This window comes from Talpa occidentalis, unplaced genomic scaffold (genome assembly GCF_014898055.3).
Source record: "Talpa occidentalis isolate TD23 unplaced genomic scaffold, MPIMG_talOcc4v2.1 talOcc4.7, whole genome shotgun sequence".
Lineage (NCBI taxonomy): Eukaryota > Metazoa > Chordata > Mammalia > Eulipotyphla > Talpidae > Talpa > Talpa occidentalis.
In genome coordinates, this window is record NW_023605083.1 from 34,518,799 (window position 1) to 34,541,992 (window position 23,194).

A 23,194-nucleotide genomic window follows, 5' to 3' on the forward strand; every position below is an offset into this window, starting at 1 on the left:
CGGCAAGAGAGGTCTGTCGCGCCATGTGGGACCCTCGCTGGTGGCCGGGATGGAACTGGCGCTGCAGAGGCTGCGGGTAGCTTCAAAGCCCAGCGCTCAACCACTGCACCACCATGGGAGGCCCTATTGCCATTTTTTAGATGAATAAACTAAAATGACTAGTCCAAGTCGAATGCTGGTTAATGCTAAGACCAAGACTCAATCTAAATGTGATTATAAAGGTTGACCCTACTTCTCAATTTCTTTCACTGTTTCACCAGAATTTTCTGGGAGTCTCCATTAGTTCCATATCTTCTACCTAGCAGGAAATGGTAGCACTTTTTTATTTTTCTAAAAGCATAATGACTTTCTTTCATGAGGAGTAAGAGGAAAATAATAAACATTTGGAGATAGCACCAAAAGGTAAATTTTGCCTTTCTGAAGTCTCTTTACAAGTGAGAGACTTATTCCATTCCTGCTGCTCATTTTCCAGAGTATAGACAAGTTCTCTTTCAGAAATTCTGTAACTATCCAATGATTTACATATTTAAATGATTGCCACCTTTGTAGCTTCATTTCAAATTAGCGTCTTGGAGGCTCATGAAGATTCTTTTTTCCTGATACGTGTGCTACAAAGTGGATATCAACAGATAGAATATTTGTTTATATAAAGCTTCTAATTCAATTCAAGGAATGTCTGTAAAGAATTAAATTATCTGAAATTTATTTTGGGGTTATTTTGGGGGGGGAATCTGCTTCAGCCAATATGAAACATCTCAGGTCTTATCACACTCACATATTCTATGAATTAGCTTCTGTTCATTCCTCATAGACATGTATTCAAAATAATATTTGGCTCATTTGACTCAAAATGTTGTCTTTTCCTCACCATTCCCTTGGTATGGGAGTTTCCCAAACTATGGGAACAAGAACCATTTTCTGCAATCTATGAAGATAAAGCACTCCCAGAAATTAGTGAAGAGCTCTTAAGTAGCCACTTAAATTATAAGTGAACATGATATATCACAGAGCTAGTTTCAGAAGCAAAATTGTCAAGTAGCACATTATGGAAATGCATAAAAGTAGGGATGGAGGGAGAAACCTTGACCGGTCACAACAGTTTAAAAAAAAAAAGTGTTCATGTGTATGACAATCCTTTTATAAAGCACAGAGCATTTTATCTTGCATTGGACCAGTCATACCTCTCATCACAAGCAACATAAAAGAAAGGTTTATCAAAATGACTGAAATGCTGGCAAAGATATATTAATAAGATCAAATTATATACCCCAATGCTAGCTCCTCAATATTGCCTCAAAGTTGCAAAATAAATTTTCATGTAAATACTAATTCTACCAATATAAAACTACCTTTTTCACTGGCAGGGATGAGGGGAGAGGAACATTGTATACAGATATCACAAAAACAGTTTCCTTTTCTTTTGTGTCCTGACTAATTTATTTGCCCCTCAAGGAAAATGTTTCTGGGAGGCATAAATTCTGATTAATAATGCAACTCAGCCAAGTCATTCTCATTGAAAAGATTGGCAATCTAAGCAGGGTACCACAAAGTGAATCTTAATGAGAATATTTTACAAGGAAAATTGCAAAAGAGTCTAATTATCAGTTTCTCTCAATGTTATTCAGGTTTATAGTACATAAGAAGAAAACTATTGGGAAAATTGATATGATGTGAATTTATTAATTGGAAGGATTACTTTTTTAATTGTATTTTTTGTTGAGGTAATGTCAGTGTACAATATATACTTACGAGTATGGGTTCACGCTTATTCAGATGGATGTTACCATACCATATCCAGCACCAAAGCACTAAGAATGTTCCACCATAGTCTATGGACAGGATTACTTTAATTTTGTAAACAAATTGCTCTTTTAGTCTTACTTCATATTAATCTACCAGATGTCATATGTCTCAAAAACAAACTATTCATTAATTAAGTTTCCTATTGTTTTCATTTCAGATTGGCTATTTGTTCCATAACAACATTCACCTCTGTTCTCCCAAACAAACTCATCTTACTCATAAAACTTGCATTTCATTTTTATTCATCAACTCAATGTTAGCATATGAGTCTTTATTTCATAACTAGAAACTTTACAAAGGATCCAAGAAGTGATGGAACTAAAATTCTGTCTTACTCCCACTGATCTTAGAACCTGAAAATCCAGGGCCTCGCTGGTGGTGCAGGGGCTAAAGACACAGCAGTGTCACCAGCCACTGCAGCATGAATTTGATCTCAGGCCAGTAGGCCAGATTGTGCTGCAACCCACAAGGTGCAGCAGACATCTCTTGCCTTGCGCTCTGCTCCCCTCAGCAGTGTGTTTCAGTAGATCTGCCTGTTCTGCCACCCACTCTCTGGTGAATCCTCTCAACCCCCCGGTCCTCCTCCCCGCACCTCTGGTCTACACTCAGTTCTTGTATGCATAAATATATAAATCTTTAAAAAAAGAACCTAAAAATCCATTTGTCATTAACGGCATCTCCTTTCTGGAATCCAGCCCTCCTGTACCTCTGATGACTACTGCCAAGCTCACTTAACTCTTCATAAAAAAACTCTCAAATTCTCTCTTCTGTTCCTGAACCTTCCTGGATTTAATTGTACACTTTTGAACATATGTCCTAGCTACAAATACCAACCTCATTGTTCTGGTTGAACTTTACACCCAAATTAGATATATTAGAAATTAGAGAAGAGCAAATGTCAAAAGAAGCTACATATAATCTAGAGTGACACTTGCTAATCCTTAGGGGATTTGGGATATAGCAATAAGCTCTTAACAAGATGTAAAGCTCAAATGTGAATTATAATTTGTATTACAGAATCCCAATGCAATAACATGGATCTATTTAACAACCATTCATACAATAAAATCCTAGCACCACCTGCTACATGTTCTATCCTAACATTCCCAACCATAAACTAAATAATTCATATTTATTTTCAAAAATGATGTTTAAACTATAAAAATGACATAGTTAAACTTCAAAAAGCCAACAGTATATTCTACTCTGATGCTTTGTCTATGTCATCTAATACTATGCAAGTAAGCATTTAAAAAGTAGGAAGAAGACACACTACACATTATATATTTAATGTGATTTTTTTTCTTGAATCTTCACAAAAACCCTATTACTTATGTGTTTATAAACTTTCTTTACAGCTAATGAATTTGATCTAAGGTCATTTAGCAACATGTTGGAGGGTCACAAGGCAGGATAGTTGTTACTATCCCAACAAATGGGATAGTAAGCTGAATTATTAGTAAGAAACCCTGACTGAGCCCTTCCAATGTGCCACAAATGTCCATCTATGTTTCTTCAGTTAATGTGTTTAAATAGGTAAAGGTCATTCTCTGCAGATATAAGTATGGGATAAAAAGCATAGACTTTTGATCCTCTAGTTAGGGATAATGTCTTGTTCATTATTGCATTCTTATCACTAGCTAATATTCCTGGCTCATAAGATATCCTCAGGAAATATGTTTATTAAATAAATATATGATCACCTGGAAATCCTAAAAGAGAGCTACTTAAAAATATTCAGTCTTGAAGTTTTTATACTATTGTTTTATGTGTTTTGAAATTTAAAATGACAAAATGTTTGCATATAATTGTTGCCAAAGAAAATGTGGACATGAAGCAACATGTCCAATTGAAACCAGAAGCTGAGCAGGAAAATTTCATTTTTAAAAGGGATAGTGCATATCACATACTCATGTTTTTCTTAAATTTTATATATTTCAGTGTCTAAGTGATTTACATCAATATCACAATTTTTTTTTTTTTTGTGAATTTTCTAACCAGTATACTTGAGTGTGTCTTTTGTTTTATCCATTGATATTCTCTCATATGTCTCTTTTTGGCATTGCCAGTATATCTGACTTGAAAAGAATCTCTGCCTCTTTATAAATATCTGTAGTCTGAAAAACCTGATAATGCCACAAATTGGAATTATGCTTAACTAAAAACAAGTATATTACATACAAAAAAACCACATGATATGTGATATTTGTTCTTAGATCTCCAAATCCTTTTAGGATATTATTCAAGTTTTTCACATTTGTGGCCTCAAAATAAATAATTTAGGATAAATGAAAGATTGTTGTGTTTGTAAAACTAAGAACTTTTAGAAATATATACCCTTATGTTAAATTAAACATATCTCCAGGGCCTCCCCTCGTGGCTCAGGCACTCAGGTTGAGCACAGCACTGTGACTCTGTCCACAGCCTCTGCAGTGTGGGTTTGATCCCGGCTGGCCTGCGAGAATCCCACATGGCGCAGCAGACCTCTCCTGACTCTCCCACTGTTCCCCTCTGCCATGTATTTCATCAGTCTGCCTGTTCTGTTCCCCACTCTGTCTCTGGTGAATCATCTCACCCTCCTGCACATCTGGCCTGTACCCCGGTTCTTGTATGCATGAATATATAAATCTTTAAAAAAATAAACATATCGCCAGGTACTGAAAACTCAGACTTGCAGTGTAGGTAATTTTTAGTCTGTATTATAGGATGTGAGCTGAAAACAAAAGTAACTCTTGGGATTATACATAAGAATAGAGTGCAGTTTGGGGAAAGAAGGCAAAAAGAGCTTCATGTAATACAAAGACATTGGGGAAATGGAAAATCTAAAATTTTTCTTGCAATGTAGTTAGACAATTACTCTTTCAATGAAAAAGACTATATATTAAAATAGCATATTTATGCCAGGAAATTTTACTTCTCACTTTGGGATTTCATTCATTTAGTGTACAGGTATTCAGAAAGGGGTTTCAAGATGTATGACATTCTGCAGCAATATATATCTTCCAGGCTGGTGGACAGTGGGGAGATATTAAGAAAAAAAATAGCAAGAATTAAACTTCATAATACAAATGGATTAGATATGTCGAGAGCCCCATGGATTTCTCCTTGTTTAAATTTTATTTAAAAGTAGTTTTAAAAAAAATAATGTATCTTTAAGAATCTCCAAAGGGTAAGAATTCCTGGACACAACTGCAGGAATACATGAGCGGGTCTACTCCTGCTTCTCCTTCCTCTTCATTTTCATCTTTATCTACAGTCTGCCACAAACACTTGATTCACTTATATAACAACATAAAATGATAGAAGATAGTACTGGAAATTGAAGTTGATTCTAAAGGAATACAAATCAAAATAATGTTCCAGATGGGCATTTGGAAACATATTACACGATATTGAGATAATAAGACAATTCTCGATCTGTCTCCGTAGGAGCCTAAACCACTGTACAAAAAGTATTTTCACAACCTCAATATTCTCCCCCAACCCATCTTTCTTCCCTCGCTGTTAGTTATTTGGAAGGTTTCTGGAAAATGATGCGTTCCAACTTTGTAGGGTATCTTACCTTTTGATTTATTCTGTGAAAGACAGTAAAACACTTTGTGTCAAATAAAGTACTCATGACTTAGGCCTGACATATATCATTTTGTCTTGATTAAAAAGACTAAAAACCTAAAAAAAAAACCTACTAAAACATTAAAGATGTAAAGCAATTGTTCTAAGTAGTACCCATTGTTTGTACCTTGTGTCCTGAAGATGGGAGTCCATTTATACCAACTGATGTCTCGTTTGTGTAGACAATTGGTCGGACAGCAGAGCCGGTGAGTCAATGCCATTAATATTTTCATTTGGGATGGGAATACAAAAGGCAGGTGTTTATAAGAATTTAATCTTGAAAAAGTTTAGCAAAAATCCAAGGAATAAAGGCAAGTGGTTGAAATAGCAGCTCCTGAGTATATTTAAGTTTTTTGTTTTTTAAAAAATATTTATTTATTTATTTATACAAAAAACGGGGTACAGGCCAGAGGCACAGGAGGGTGAGAGGATTCACCAGAGACAGAGTGGGGAGCGGAACAGGCAGACTGACGAAATACACTGCTGAGGGGAGCAGTGGGTGCCCCAGGAGAGGTCTGTGCACCATGTAGAATCCTCGCTGGCCAGCCTGGATCAAACCAGTGGTACAGAGGCTGCGGACAGCTTCACAGTGCTGCTGCGCTCAGCCCCCTGCACTACCAGGGTAGGCCCGAGTATATTTACGTTTTTCAGGTAAGACAAAGTTAATAGTAAGAGACCTGTACATTACAGTGATTTAAAGGCTCTACTTATTTGTCTAATATAATTTTCTTGATTATTCTGAGTTAGAGATATTTCAGCAACACATTTTACCTATGAGAGAACTAATACTCATAATGAATAAGTACTTGGTTTAAGGTTATACAGCCAGTACCAGCGGGGCCAGGATTTGAAGCATGATGTCTGCTTCTAAAACCCGTATTCTTTCTCTTCCAAAGGTATGCTTAAATCTTAATAATAATTTTTATATTTATCAAGTTTAACTTTCTTACCATAGAAACAGAGAAATTTCATGGACCTCCCAGAGATTCTAACTCTATCCATTTTTGGAGAGGCAAAGATAAAACAATTATAGGTACCATTTTTTTATTGTCAGTAACCATTCCAAAATATTTGTACACCATAAAATTGACAAGGTGCTGATATCAAAGATCTACAAAGAACTCACACGGCTCAACAAAAAGAACAAAACCCAAGCAAAAAACCAAAAAAAATGTCAGAACTAAATAGGCACCTTTCCAAAGAAGACATACAGATAGGGCCTTCCTGGTGGGGCAGGGGTTAAAGTCAGCACTATCATTCTATTCCCAGCCACTGCTGAATGGCTGGGACAGAACAAATAAACCAAATAAATAGAATAAACCAAATAAGTAAAATAAATAAACCGAAGTGTTAGATAATATCAAACTAAGAACTTACCCTAGAAACTCACTATAGAACTGAGGGACTGAGGGTACCAGAGTGGTAGAGGGAGGGACAAAAGCAAGGTGGGGAGGGAGCACAATGGATCATGGTGGTAAAATATGGGTGCCTTGGTGGTAGGTGTGGGTGTGGTAACAACATGCTGATCACATCACCAGTGTATTTCAATAGCTCTGCTTGTTCTGCTCCCTACTCTGTCTCTGGTGAATGCCCTCACCCCTTGCACCTCTGGCCTACACCCCAGCTCTTGTATACATAAATAAAAATAAATCTTAAAACAAAGAAGATATACAGATAGCTAATATGCACATGAGAAGATTTTCATCATCACTTACTATCATGGAAACGGAAATCAAAACCACAAGATACCACCTCATTCTTGTGAGAATGAGCCAAAGCAAAAAGGTCAAAAAGAAGTGCTGGTGAAGGATGTGGAGAAAAACAACCCTAATGTACTTTTCTTTTTTAAAAAAGATTTATTTATTTATGCATGCGAGAACTGGAGTGTAAGCCAAAGATGTGGGGGGTGGTGGTGAGATGATTCACCAGAGAGAGTGGGAAGCAGAGCAGGTGGATTTACTGAAATACACTGCTGAGGGGAGCAGCAGGTGAGGCAGAAGAGGTCTGCTGTGCCATGTGGGTCACCTTCCTGGGTGCTGCACCAATGTGGGTTAGCTCCCTGCCTGGCTGGGGATTGAACTAGTGTTACAGTGGCTGGCAATAGCTTGATAGTGCTGTCTTTACCCCCTGTGCCACCAGGGAGGCCCCCTAGTATACTCTTGATAGTCCAGTCCCTATGGAAAACAGTATGACACTTTCTCAAAAGACAAAAAAAATGGGGCCTCCCTGTTGGCGTAAGGGGTTAAGATGTAACCTATGAAGCCATCCACAGTAACTGATGAATGAGTTCAATTCCCCAGGCAGGGAGCTATCCACATGGCACAGCAGGCCTTCTCCTGTCTCATCCGCTGCTCCCCTTAACTGTGTATTTCATTCAATCCACCTGTTCTGTTCCCCACTCTGTCTCTGGTGAATTACCTCACCCCACACCTCTGGCCTGTACCCCTGTTCTTGTATACATTAATAAACAAATCTTTAAAAGAAAAGGCTAAAAATGGATCTACCATATGACTTAGCAATTCCACTTATAGGTATCTATCTGAAGGAAATAAAACACACTACTTCAAAGGTAAAAATATACACCTGTGTTCATTGCAGTGCCACTTACAAAAGTCAAGCCATGGAAACAAGTGCCCAAACACAGATGAGTGGATCAGGAAGATATGGTATTATATACAATGTAATACTACTAATCTATCAACCATGATACATTCTTGCCATTTGCAGGAACATGGATAGAGCTGAGGGAATTATGCCACTGAAAATAAGTTAGAAGGAGAAAGATAAATGCTGGATGACATCATTTCCATGTAGAATAAATAAACCAAACAAAGTGTTAGATAATATCAAACTAAGAACTAACCCTAGAAACTCACTATAGAACTAGGGGTACCAGAGTGGTAGAGGGAGGGACAAAAGCAAGGTGGGGAGAGAGCACAATGGATTATGGTGGTGAAATATGGGTGCCTTGGCGGTAGGTGTGGTGACAACACCTGAGGGAAAGATTCTATACTTCTAAACCACGCTGTGAACTAATGTTAACTCAAGTTAAAAAAAAAAAAAAAAACACTTAGTTTAACAAGGTGATAGTCTTCTTTCAGTATAAATAATACAGAATTATTGCAGATAACATGATTTAAATAATGTCCTAGGAATGAATAAAACAAAACTAGTGTTTTTATTTTTATTTCACTAATATTTATCATGTTCTAGCAAAAAAAGCCAAAAAGATCTTACACCTGAGTTTTCACTGAAATGATACATTTAATGGAAATCAAGCACATTTTGTGCAGAAACAAAGACAATAAATAGGGGGAAAATAAAGTTGCATATTTCTGTCACTTTTCAATTCAACCATTATCAGAGAGATCTAAAATTAATTACATATAAAACACTTCTCAAGTTTGTGCTGTTATTTATTGAAAGCATGAAAACTCATCATAACTCTTGGTTAGACTCACAGAATATTAGTGCTGGATATATCTTTAAATATCTTCCCCCATCCTACAAAGAAGTAAATGCGTAATGAAGTAATGTGGATCCATAGATAACTTGGTTTGTAAAAGCATAAATCAAGTTCAGTACCTTTCTTCCTTGAGACCAAAGAATAATGGAATATAACACAAAAATAATATTATACATTTTTATTATAAATTATATATAATATTTAATAAAAGGGACAAAAAGTAAAAAAATAGGAAAGGATTTATCTATGGATTTATCTATCTTCCAATAGTGTTTGTGGGTAGTCTAATTACAGGACATTGGTGAAGAAAATTATGTGGGGACTACTGCTGAGGGGGGGGGAGTAAATATTGTTGAAAAATGAACAATGATGTAAAAAATTAAAAAAAAACAAAAAATAATCACTCATTTGAAATGGCTTTCAGTGAAGGAAGCCAAGATGAGGTATCAGAGAATTTTATAATCAATAATGAAAAAATAGTGAAGAAAATAATTAGTGATTTAATAAAGTTAGGATAAGCCTATGTTAACAATATATGTTCCAATTCAATGCACTTGGCAGGGAAAATCTCAATAGAACTTATAAATTTAAGGCATCCTGTAGTCACTCCTTTCTCACATAAAAATATTATTTTATATATTTGAAGTCACAGAAAATGAGCTTGTTTTCATCTTTTTTAAATTGCATTATTTTTTATTGTGTTAACTTTGGTTTAAATATTGCATATAATGTAAAAATACAGGTTCTTATCACTTCATATGTGTGTTTCAGTTTAATGTACCTCATATTATGCCTCTCTAAGGAGAGAGTTAATTAGTGATATAGTGTCAAGAATATTACTATGAATTTTCCAGATCAATATCTTGCTAGGGTTCTCCACAAAATTCACCAAACAAAACATAGCCATAACACTTAGGGTAGGAGTTATCATCTATCCGGGAAATTTATTTCACCACACAGTTCTAGGAATCTATTTCATCAACCCTGATTTCATAACACAATGTTTAGATAATTCTCTGTATTTAAATAAGCAAAGGAATTTTATTTACCACAGAATCTAGACTTTAAAGCAATTAGCATAAATTCTATTCAAGTACTATATCTTCCTTTCTTTTCTATAATCACGCAATCAAAAGGAATTTTATATGTTTAGTTTTCTTGAAGGAAGAACATGCACACATATAAAATGAATCTGTTCTATGTTATATAGCTGTTTGGATGAGTGTGCATTCAAATCTTCCCTTTATAATAACTCCCACTAATGGATGCTTTCATTTACTTTACATGACTATTATGTCCAGTGATTTTGTTTCTGAAGCATATGTTAAACATACAGCTTGTTTTATGTAAAACTAATTATAAGTGTTCTTATTTTGCAAGTTGTGTTTGGGAAGAAATCTATAAATGACATCTATGGTACAATCTTGGGGAAAATAAACATGCCTAAATGAATGGATCACAATCTTCATATTTTGTCTTAATTCATTTTATACTGTTTTTTTCAGAAATTATCGGTTATGGTCATCATCAGCTTTTTTATTTTAGGGTGAACTACCTAGATGAAATAGTAGCTCACTCCCTTTATGCTTTTAGTAGAGCATTGATTTCACTATAAGTGTTCAGTGAATTTTAAGTTTATTTACTTTATTAATTTTAACAGTAGGCATATATAAAAATAACACAGCACCTCTGTATCACATGCATTTTGCATAATTATGGAAATGTTACTACACATTGATTGAAAATTACTAAAATTGTTGCTTATACAGAATCAATCCCAAACTAACTCTGGACCTAAGACACAGAGTCAATGATGGATAGATTTGCTCTACCAACAAAAATAACTTAAACTGAGCTGACTTAACCTCAGCTCTTATCCCCTTCATTGATATGTTTGAGTAGCACATAATATAACAGGGACAATACTGATATGAAGAACTCACTGATTCTGCCTTTACTTATAACACATTTTTCAGTCTTTTAATTCTTCTGGATTCTGTCTCACCTAATTCAGAGTTCAAACAAGAGTATAGATCTCCAACTGAAAGTCATGTATACTGATGGCAGATATTTGAATACAGGATGATGTAAATCCATGGAGAAGCAGAAAAATACAGTAGAGTATATGATAGACTGAGACATACTAGGGTAAGATTCCTTGAGAAAATCAGATCTTAAAAGTATCCATGAGTAACACTGGAAAATGGTAGACTAGGAAACTCCACACTCTCTTTACCCCATAAAAATATTACTTGACCAACTATAGATTTACTAAGATATCATTGAGGAAACTCTGGATACAAATAAAAGATCTGCAAGGGGTAAGAGCTTATGAGGGTGGGGTGGGGAAATATAAACAAATGTCCGGGAACATATCTTGGAAAAGCCTGAGGAGGCCTGGACATGTGTCTGAGCATCTGTGTATACTTCCCCAGGCCACCCCAGTGTGCAGTCTACACACTTCAGACTATTCTTCTGGCTGATTACTCATTGTTTCCTCTGGCAGAGAGACAGACTGCAAACACTGGAAGCAGTGGCTGCTTTTTCAAGTGCCAACTTTCAAAAAAGGATCACAAGTTATTTAAATAAACAGAAATATGGCCCATTAAAACAAACAAAATTAGACTCCAAAAGTGTCCCTAAATAAATGCATGCTTCAACTTAATAGATACACAACTGTCTTCAATATGCTCAAGGAAAGAACTAAAGGGAACCATGAACAAAGAATTAAAGGAAGAGACTCCCCTGGTGGCATAGCCGTTGAGCACTGGGCTGCGAAGCTGCCCGCAGCCTCTGCAACACCGGTTCAATCCCCTGCCACCGGCGAGGGGGTCCCACATGGCATGACAGACCTCTCCTGCCGTGCCCGCTGCTCCCCTCAGTAGCATATTTCATCAGTCTGCCTGTTCTGTTCCCCGACCTGGCTCTGGTGAATTCTCTCACCCTCCTGCGCTCTGACTGTGTACCCAGTGTTTGTATAAATAAATAAATAAGTCTTAAAAAATAAAAATAAATACATTTGCAAAGTTTAAAAAAAAGAAAGGAAATCAGGAAAATGGCATACAAGTAGAAATACAGTATTTAATATACATTAAATATATATTTAATTTATATTTTATAATTTATATAATATAATTTATATATGTATGATTTATATAATTTATAATTATATATTACTGTTAATTTAATGTATATTTAATGTTAATATTTAATATTAATATCATATATATATAACACTTATATAAAAGAACCATAGAGAAGTTCTGGAGCTGGAACATACAACAATTGAAAAATTCACTAGGGATCTTCAAAACAGCTTCACAGGCAGAGAAAAATATGTGAAATAAAACACAGGTTATTTTAAAGTGTAATGTCTGAGAAGCAAAAGGAAAAAAACACAAAGAAAAGTAAGCAGACCACAAGAGGCTTATGAAGTATCTTTCGGAAGAACAATATATATCTTAAAAGAATAAGAGAGGGATAAAAGCGCAAATTGATTATTTCAACAAACAGTGGCTGAAAACTTCCCAAATTTGAAGAAAGATATAGATCTACAAATCCAAGAATCTTGATGAATTACACATAGGTTAACATGTAAGTTAAGAGGCTGACAGTAAGTAACATTACAGTCATGTGTTGCCACACTTTTCAGTCAACAATGGACCATATACACCAAATCATGACAGTTGTCCCAAAACAGTATACAATGTAGTCTAGGTGTTAAGTAGGCTATATCATCTAAATTTGTGTAATTATACTTTCTGAGGTTCACACAACAATAAAATTGACTAAGGAAGCATTTCAAAGCATGTATCCCTATAATTAAAGGATTCATGACTCTATAATCAAATAGTTAAAAACCATAAAACATACAGAATCTGGAAAGCAGAAAAGAAAAACAACTCATTACAAAGAATTCCCATAAAAAATATGAGGATATTCTTAAACAGAAATTTTGTAGTCCAGAAGGCAGTTGGATGATGCATTTAAAGTGTTGAAAGGAGAAAAAACCCTGTCAAGTTTGAATTATGTATTTGGCAAAACTATCCTTTAAAATGAGGAAAAATTAAGACATCTCCAGAGAAATAAAAGCTGAAAGAGTTTAGTATCACTACTTTCACTCTTACAAAATGTTAAAGGGAGTTCTTAACATTAAAATGAAAAGATGCTACAGTAACTCAATGACATATGAAAAATAAAATATAAAAGATATGGAAAACATATGTAACATTATTATTATTATTTTGGTTTGTCACTTCAGTTATTATTTTCTACATGATTCAAAAGATGTTCATAAAAACATGAATCTATGTTAACGGGAATACACTATATATAGTTGGAATTATCAATAACATAAAGAAATAAAGTATATAGCAGCTCTCCTGCCCTCCTGTGACTATGCAGGTGCTTCTCTTTTTCTCCTTTCCCTAATAAACCTATCCTTTTAAAATTAAAAATAAATAAATAAAGCATATGATTGAAGGTAATATATAGAAACGTATTGAGACAATAGTAACAGCTGTACAACAATGTGATGTACTTAATAACCATAGACTTGCACATTTAAAATGGTTGAAATGGTAAAGTTTATATATATTTTGCCACAATAAAAAATAAAAAGTATATCCAAATCAAGATAATTTTTGAGCACATAGCTTCATGAGAATAAAAAAGCATGTCACTTGACAGCATAGTATCAAATTATGCACATCCAAATTGTTTCAACAACATATCAGCCAAGCTCTCACACTAGATATTAATAGCACTAGAAGTAAATGAACCATTACACAGCCCACCAGAGGAAATGCCTGAGAAATTGATAGAGCTGCCACACTTGCTGCTTGGGTGGGAGCCCTGTGTCCTCCATCAAACTCATGTTGCCCTCCTGGATCATTTTCATGCCTATTGCCCATGTGCCATCCCTAGTTTCAAATGGCTGGACAAATAATTAGTTTTCCCAACACAGAAATGGAGTGTGCAGCCACTCTCCTGCAACAAACTCTAATCATAAACATTAAGCTGTGATTCTACTGTCAAAATATTGGTTGGTAACCAATGAAACAAGACAAAATTGATAGATGATAGAACATTAATTTAGTAAATAGGAAAATAAAAGGTGAGCAAAATTGACAAACTGAATTTTATGTTGAATTAAATTGTCTGGCTTGCACACACTCAATGATATACAAAGGGGAATTTTAGGTCCTTTTAAATTAAATGTTCATTTAGCAGAGTTGAATAATGCTACTTCCTTTCTTAATACCTTGTCTGTATTTCTATTTGTCTTTAAATGAGTGGTTACCTACAGAATTGTTGACATGGGTCAGCAACACCATCTCTATCAGTCATTACAGAAGTATTAGGTAAAACCATAATAGAATTCCATTACACATTGGCCAGAATGGTTAAAATAAAAATACCCACTAATTGTCAAGTCTTGGTAAAGATGTGGAACAACTAGAAATCTTACATTCTGTCAGTGGGATTACAAATTAGCACACCATTTGGACAATTAGCAGTATCTGCTAAAAATGAACATATAAACCAAGTGTAAATAATTGTACATCCAACAGAAATATGTACATAAATATCCTAAAAGATATGTAGAAGAATGTAAGAACCATGCATTGCCCATGACAGAATAGTATATAGCACTGAAAATTTAATTAGTTATGTTTAGAAATAATGCATAAAATATTGAGAACAAAATGTCACACAACAAAACAAATGTGAAATAATCCACGATATTAGAGTTTAAGAACACAGTCACCTTATAGAAATTTATGACTTAGAAGAAAAAATAATTATATGGATTATTTGATGTTTTCTAATTTTAGTGGATGTCACACAGGTTTGTCAACTCTGTGATAATTTATTGAGCTGTTCATTTATCTGTGTACTGTTCTTAAGTGCACAGTTAATTTTATTATTTTAAAAAATGATGTATGATTGTATATGGAAGAAAACATGAGATTATAATAGAAAACTAAAAAAACATGGAAATATTTCACTGGTGTATTGATTCAAGTCATTTTTTTTTCCTATATGTAGGTTGACCTGTGGACAACAATTACTCAGCATTGTTGGCTTTTCTAGGTCAATACAAATTATCAAAATTGGTAAAATAAAACAAGAAAAGTTGAATAGAAAATGACTATAGAAGGATGAAGAATTTACACACAATTTATTGTTAGTATTTGTCCTCTGCATTCCAATAGTGTTTGCTCAGTTTACTTTCTATAGTTTGTTATTTCTTGCCTCCAAAGGCAGATTTAATTCTTCTGTTACATTTTCTTTTCCCTTTCAACCCTTTGCATTTCAACTTCTTCAGCACTTATGGCTTTTATTTCTAAGCCAATCAAAGTATATATCAGGATGGCAAACAATTTTCTAAAATATTTTTCTGTATGTATTAACTCATTGTTCTACATATACTTTCACTCTGGAGCTTTAGTTTCCTATATCAAATAATTGTTATCCAGGTCCTGTTTGGCTTTGATGGTATTGTTGTTATTCCTTATTTCCTGATCTGATAATATGACACAAATTGAAGGATAGTTGAAGGATAGTGTTTTTCAACAGACAAGTCATAAGACTGATAGGTAGCCCTTGGTTCTCCTGATAACTTGTTTTTAGCAGAGAGTGCCTATGTTTCACAGTTGAATCTCAGATTGTGAAGAACTTCAGGTCCAAATTCTAATGAGCAGTAGACATTCAAATAAAACAACTCTGCTAGAAACTTGGTGGAGCATCTCTTCCCACTCTGTTTCTCCTGGTCATCTGATCCTGATTCCTGATCTGATAGAATATTACACACACACACACACACACACACACACACACACACACACACACACCCTCTCTCTCCATCTTTTTGGGTGCAATGGATTTATATAAATTTTCCTTTCTTTTCTTCTTTTTTTTAAGAAAGGAGGAGAGATAAACCTCAAATGGATACAGATATAAAGGCTTCTATTGAAGAGAGTTGCCCAGATATGACTGCTCAACTTCTGAGTGATACAAGTAGCAGAAAATAAGTGAAGAGCACAGAGTGTCTGTATTATCTAAGGTCATGTATTTGTTCTAACTTCAGATTGTGAATTTCAATTTAGCAATGGAGTCTTCCCAGGAGCTAATAATAGATTGGCTGAATATCTTAGTTTTTAATGCTGTCATAAATTTTCATCTTTCTCTGTGCCCTTATAGTCATTTTAAGCTGCATCAAACACTGGTAAGCTGAAGAACTTTGAAACAACCACCACAACTATTTTTGACATCTTAAACTATGATTTAAAAAAAATCCATCAGCATCATTTGGAGAAAAATTCAATCTTCCTATAATATTTACTCACAACCAAAAGTTATACCTAAACATCTGTGCAGTATAACTTTGACACAGATGGCCGAATAGTTATTAATAAAATAGCACATGCAAATATTTGGCTCAATTTCAGTAATACTGAGAAAGTCACAAAACCATCCTAAAAAGTAAATTTTCATTGCTGACTCAAAGTACATTTTATACTTTGCACCAAAAAATACTGCAATTTTCTTTGGAAGCTTTTGAAATGAACAAGTAACATTTATTTCTAGGCCCCTTCAATGTAGTACAGAGATGAGTTCATTTTCATTTCCTGGGCTGACCACTTATATCTCTTAAAATTATACAGGGTCTACATACTGCTTGGGAACTGACAGGATTCAGTCTCCTAAATACAATTTAACTTCTCTTTTGAAATAATAAAATAAAAAGAGAAGAAAAAATATCCTATCTTGAGAAAGTCTTTCAATAATAAATCACATATAAATGCTTTGTCTTGATTTCTTATCAATAAATGTAAAATAAATCATTTTCTTGGGCAGAAAGGGTGTTTTGAAAACTTTACAAATAGGTTTTATGGACCCTACCTCCACTCTAGACCAAATAGATTTAAGACACCAAGGACTACTAATTTTATAATATTATTACCACTGAAGGGAGAACTGCTAGGAACTAAGGGTGGAGTTAAGTAGCCAGGTTTGGTATATAACCAGACATGTGGGCCTAAGAGGGCCTACGAAGTCCTGGTTTTTCCACCCGATTTCAGCATGCAGAACTGGTAGGATACATTCACCAGTTTATCTCTCTCTCTTTCTCCCTAAGGCTTTTATTTCTTCATTTCCCCTTTTTGTAAATGAACCCTTTGTTAACCCTTGTGTGTGTGTATGGCTGTAGTTAAGTCTCATTATAAGTACCTTTTAAGCACAGAGGTAAGGACCCATGGTCAGGCCAACCTATTTCACATTGGGGGTTGCCCTGTTATAATTCCATAAACTTCCAATGGGGATTTTCACTTTTTACTTATTTATTTATTCATTGTATGGAATATTTATTTATTCATTCATTCATTCATTCATTCATTCATTCATTCATTGTGTGGAAGAACTGGGCTTTAGGTCAGAGGTGTGGGGACGAGAGGATTTACCAGTGACAGAGTGGGGAGCAGAATAGATGGATTTACTGATATGCACTGCTAAGGAGAGCAGTGGGTGAGACAGGAGAGGTCTGCTGCACCATATGTGTGTTAGCTCCCTGGCCAGGGATGGAACTCAGGCCATAGTGGTGATTGTGCTGAGACTTAGCTCCTAGGCCATCAGGGAGGCTCTAGAGGTTTTTCACTTTTTAAATGTTATTCCACATAACTCTTTTAAAATGTTTTCTCATTGCCAATTTCCTGCTCCTTTTTCATCTGAACAATTTAGAATTTGGTCTTTGTGTGCCTTAGACCATAAATCAAATTTCTTGTTGTATGTTGAGACACTATGGATGGGAAGAACTGGACTAGACTATGGAAGATCTAGGAATGACAGTAGATTGCTTCTTACAAGCTCGATCGGAGCTACATGGTTTACTGTCTGTCTGGTCTGTAGGGTAGTGCCAGTCTGCAGGTGCCAACTTGTTGCACCACAGGAGAAGGGAAATTGAGAGAAAGCAATAGAGACCTTTATAGCACTTTATAAGTAATTTTACATCCATAAATAATGACAAATATAATAATAAAAATGTGGACTTGTGCAGTTTTTGTCTATCTTTTAATCATCCATTTCTCTAGTAATTAATTGTAGTAAATTTATAAAAACATTTGGTGTGAAAGAAATTAAAAATAAACTGACCCTTAACCACAGAACATCACTGAGGTATAAGACATTCAGTAAGCAAGCCTGTTAACCTTTTGGGACCTCAATTTATCCATCTGTGAAAATGTAAGTATTTTGACTTCCATAGAGAATGTGTGAATACAAAATGAAATTACTTATTCATAAATTATTTGTAAAGACTTCCTATAAATATACAGTTACTATATTTTAACTAATACTCATTAGGGGAATAGCATGCCATCTCAGCTAATAGAATCCTGGCATTTATTAGATTCACTTTATGAAAAAGAATGTAAGAACAGAAACTCTGGCAACAGACAGAACTCCACTCAAACGACTATAGGAAAGAAGTAGTGTGTGATTTAAAGGCAAGTGACATAATCTTTCAATAACACATGTTCTCCGGCTGTAAAATGAGAACAATAATATAGTCTAACGTTAAGGGTTGTTCTGAGTAGTCAATAAAATAATGCAATAAAGCATTTAGTATTTAGTACCTGGCATGTGGCAAGTATTCAATAAATGGCAATCTTTTATAAATATTTTTGCTATGTTAAGGAACTACTTGATTGTTCATATGCAATTTGTAACTCGTAGTTACAAAACAATAAAACTATTACAATTTCCATTTTTAAATAAGGAAGCAAATTCACAATGCCATAGCTTAAATCTGTCTTTACAATAAAATTGGTGAATTTTCCCACAGAATACCACTTCCCTAAGATCTTCTGAGAATAATTTTCATTGGCTACACTGTGAAAAAGCACTCATTTTTGTTTGTAAACTTAAGGATGCTTTGCATAAGAAACAATATCAACAGATTTAATGAGATACAAGAAAAGATATCTATCAATCATCTTTTCCACTTACCAGATTGGCTTGATGGTCTCATGCTGGTGGTTGCCACTTTCAGTGTTCTGTTCTGAGACCCTTCTCATAATCTTGCTTCAAGGCTGCCAAAAAATGTGAAAAGAATAATGACATGTGTTTTTAGGAGGCTCACTATATATTAACCACCATAACAGCAATACTTCATGTTTATATAATGATTGTTTTTTTTTCTTCAGTTGTTCTTTGTTGTTGTTTTTGTTTACAACACTGCATAATTTATAGGTAGAAGTTCACACCCTTCAGGTGTATGTTACTGCACCACACCCACCACCAAGATACCAGTAGTCCTCACCATACTACACTGTATCTGTTTATAAAGTATTCAACTCAACTTATAAAGGATTAACCCACATCATATTTGTGAGTTTTGCATCTTGAAAGCAACATAACAAAGTATCTATCAGCAAAGAATTCATTAAATTTATTTCTTTTTTATTAGATAGATATAATAAATGAAACTCTTATTTAACTACATGAATGATTTTGAAGATTTCTAACTTCAACTTCAGAAGACAAAATTGGAGTTATCTTATAATGTATTTTTTGTAGAAAAGAAGAAAGATCTGAAGGAAAAAAAATATGTTTGTCATGTCTGTAAATCTATCATTTAAAAGGTAAAAATCTGACAATGATGTCTACATGCAAGACACAGGCTATTTCTTATAGTTTCAGTAGTTAACAACTATTGAAAAAATATGAAAATCTATTACCAAAAATTATTATGGTATATTTACACAGAAAGATTTAAACACAATCAAAAAGTTGAATCTACCTTTACAGTAATTGTAAAATTGAAAAAGTGAAGTGAAATGCTCTTTTTAGAATTATACCACAATTTTTCCATTTTCCTGATAATTTTTTTCTTATGCTAATTTCCAACTCTACCCCTGCAATCCACATAAAAGAAGAAAGATAAAGGAGAGAGAGAAAGATAAATGAACAAACAAAAAAATAATGACATCTACTCTAGGAAAGATTTCATTAACTCAAAAGAAGTGCAATGAGATATAACGCTTTTTAAAATAATCAGTTTCTCCTTCAAACTTCATAATTATATGCTAGATTTTCATTTGATTTTGTTACTTGTGTGACCAATAATAACAGTAGATAATTATTTTATTGCTAATAAGGTATCAGAATTTGCTCTTATAGCTTTATAGGAATTAGCAAATTCAATATTTACAATTACTCAAAGTAGATATTACCCTCTACATGTTTTGAGATGAGATAACTAAGACACATTTTAAGTAAATTATTCAGATTTACTGCTAGTAACTGCGCAGGATTCGAACCTTTCCCAGAGCCCATTCTCTCACTCTCCAAGGTACCTATAGATAGCCTTTCAAACCTAATTCAAGTGGAATTCTGATTTTTTGGATGACATTCCCATGTCTCCTCTCATTTCCTAAGAAATTGACACATCTGTTTTGTACTCATACCAGAAATGTAGGGATCTTTCTCAATGACTTCCTTTCCATAACAATTATGTACCTAACATAAGTATAATCCTCAAAGCTCTCTCCTTTTACCAGAGGAAGTTATGATCATCCATCATTAACATGCAACAAAAAATTCTGACTATCCTCACTCATCCCACTTAAAACTCCTTCAACAATGTATTGCTCACACTCCAGCCAGGACAGATTTTCATATGTGTGTGTGTGTATGTGTGTGTGTGTGTATATGTATATATATATATATATATATATATATATATATATATATATATATATATATATAGCATATAACATCGTTGCACTGCCCTATTTCAAATTCTCCACTGGCTTTCTATTGCACTTGGATAAAATCCAATTATCACGACCTACAAGCTCTGACATGATCTACAGCCTACTTTTCTCTCATTTTTAATGGAATCCTGCATACTCTTCTCCTAATAGGCAATGGTCTTCAGTAGCAATTTTTTTTTTTTTTTCAGGAAGTCAAGTCTAGAATGCTCTACAATTGGAACATTTTCATGCTTTAGGTCTCAGTTCAAAAGTAACTTTCTCAAAAAGGATTTTTCTAACATCTCAACCTATAATCATCCTTTTAATTTATTTGTTTGTCTATTATCTCTTTTTTCCACTGATATGTTGTAGTCATGAGGACAGGGGTTCAATTACTAATAAGTAGCACTTTAGAAATTCTCCTTAATGAATTTACAGATGAATGAATTCATGTTAAAGTATATTCTAACTAATTATCCTTCCTTACTTTTATTAATTCCCAAAAGGAGGACAGAGAATCAGTGAATTGAGAACCAGAAAAAATTTTTCACATTCCAGGTATAGCTTCTCCTTTGAGATATAAAACGATTTCCAATAGTAAAAATTAAAAGATTTTATTCTTTAATTTTTTCTTAATAAGAATTACAGCAAAGAACACAGCAATATGCATTAGTTTACATTTTTTAAATTGAGATAACATTGATTTAAACTTGTGTGTGCTTTAGAGGTATTTGATCTCCCCTTTTAGGTGTTATTACTATACCATACCCACCACCAAGACACCCATAGGTCTCTACCATACATAGTCCACTGAGCTCCTTTCTCCTTTCTTCTCACCCCTACCTGCTCTGATAGCCTCAGAACTACGGTCAGATTTCTAGGTTTTGTGATTGATTTGGCTCTATCTCTCCCTTTGCTGGTTTCTCCATATTACATCTTATACATATTATAAGTGACACCATCTAATAATTATCTTTCTCACTCTTATTTTGCTGACCATAATCCTCACCTGTTCTATCCATTTTCCTGCAAATGGCAAGAATTTATCTTTTTTAACAGCTGGGTAGTATCACATACATTATTTTCTGAAAGTATCTTAACCTTAACAATCTCAATGCTATATTCAGTGGAGGATAGTTGATGCGTATATAATATGAACTACATATATATTATTAATTTTGGATTTAAATATGAATTTCTATGAATATGCATAGACCAAGGTCAAATATTAAGAGACCTTTAAATAATTTGTGTCCTATCTGTAGCTCTGACCAGTAATAAGCAAAAGGGAAACCAATAACTGCCAAAGTGCACGGAAAAAATTGTATATAATGAAGCGTCAGTATTGTTATGTTTTATGTTATGTTATGTTATGTTATGTTATGTTATGTTATGTTATGTTATGTTATGTTATGTTATGTTATGTTACGTTATGTTATGTTATGTTATACTTTGGATTTATTCAGACAAAAACAGTAACATATAAGAACACTATTAGTTTAATCAAAGCATTTTTTTTCTATTTGAATAATTTGTCAAAATATTTGCAACCCCACTAAGCTTAGTTTCTTTTTGTTTTTGTCAAAAACATTGCTTCTCAGATGGAAAGTGCATATGATTAAGGTAGTACTTATATTCATGTTAAAAGACTGCAGATTTTTTTTATTTAGTGGGTCTCAGGAAAGACTCATCTGTATTTATTGCAAATTTAGGTTAAGCTGATGTTGCTGAAGCAGGGCCTACTTTGGGTAACAAGAATTTATTTTTGTTATCTTTTTTAAAATTTTTAAACACCTTTATTTTGTCAAATACAGGATTTTTCCTCTTAGATACAGTGACCAAAGGTTTCCCACCAACAAAGTGCACAAAGTTGCAGTGAGTTTTCCGAGGCCCCTCTTTGGTTTAATATCCCTCTCTCCTTTTCTCTCCTCCCCTCTTGAATTTCTCAGCTCTAAGGTCTGCTTTCAAGGGTCAGTCTGACAGTTTGGCTTTGTCTTATTCTTTGTTTGGTTTGTCTAGATTCAAGAATTTTATGTTGGTAGCAGTTTCAGATGATTGCAAAGTGGTGCTTGAATAATTCATGGTATGTGTGTTTTCCATGTGTAGAAATATAATGGAAGTTTTTAAAGCATACATTTTCCTTTTTCAAAAAGTGCCATAACTTTAAGATCAATGATACTAAATGAGCAGTTGATAAATCATACATATTTCTACCCTTACTTATTTTGTAGTTTATCAATAATTGTGAATAATTAAAGATTTCCCTTGCTTTGCAAATGTGTATCTTGATATCACCTAGTAAGGCTCCTCTGACTTTAACAACACAAAATAAATGAAATATTGGCTTTTTGTCACTGGCTAATTTGATTTTAGGTAACTTTTCCTTTCTTTTGCACTTTTTCTATTTATCAAATGACTTTTATTTTACAAAATTTTATGACTTATTATTGTCTTTAATAGATCAAGCTAAGCATGCATGTTTGTTTAATTCCATGTATAAATTTAGATGATACTATCTCATTTAATCAATAAATTTATCAAATTAATGTGAATAACA

At 34.0% G+C, this 23,194-nt stretch overlaps 1 protein-coding gene across 11 annotated transcripts in view; it reads right to left on the minus strand.

Moving 5' to 3' along the window:
• The window catches only part of LINGO2 (leucine rich repeat and Ig domain containing 2), a 1,109,656-nt gene that overhangs the window by 462,928 nt on the left and 623,534 nt on the right, over nt 1-23,194 (minus strand). For all 11 annotated transcript variants that reach the window (XM_054689320.1, XM_054689315.1, XM_054689312.1 and 8 more), the window contains one exon: nt 18,890-18,972. The gene's annotated coding sequence lies outside the window, so the exon portion shown is untranslated. The remainder of the gene's footprint in view (nt 1-18,889; nt 18,973-23,194) is intronic.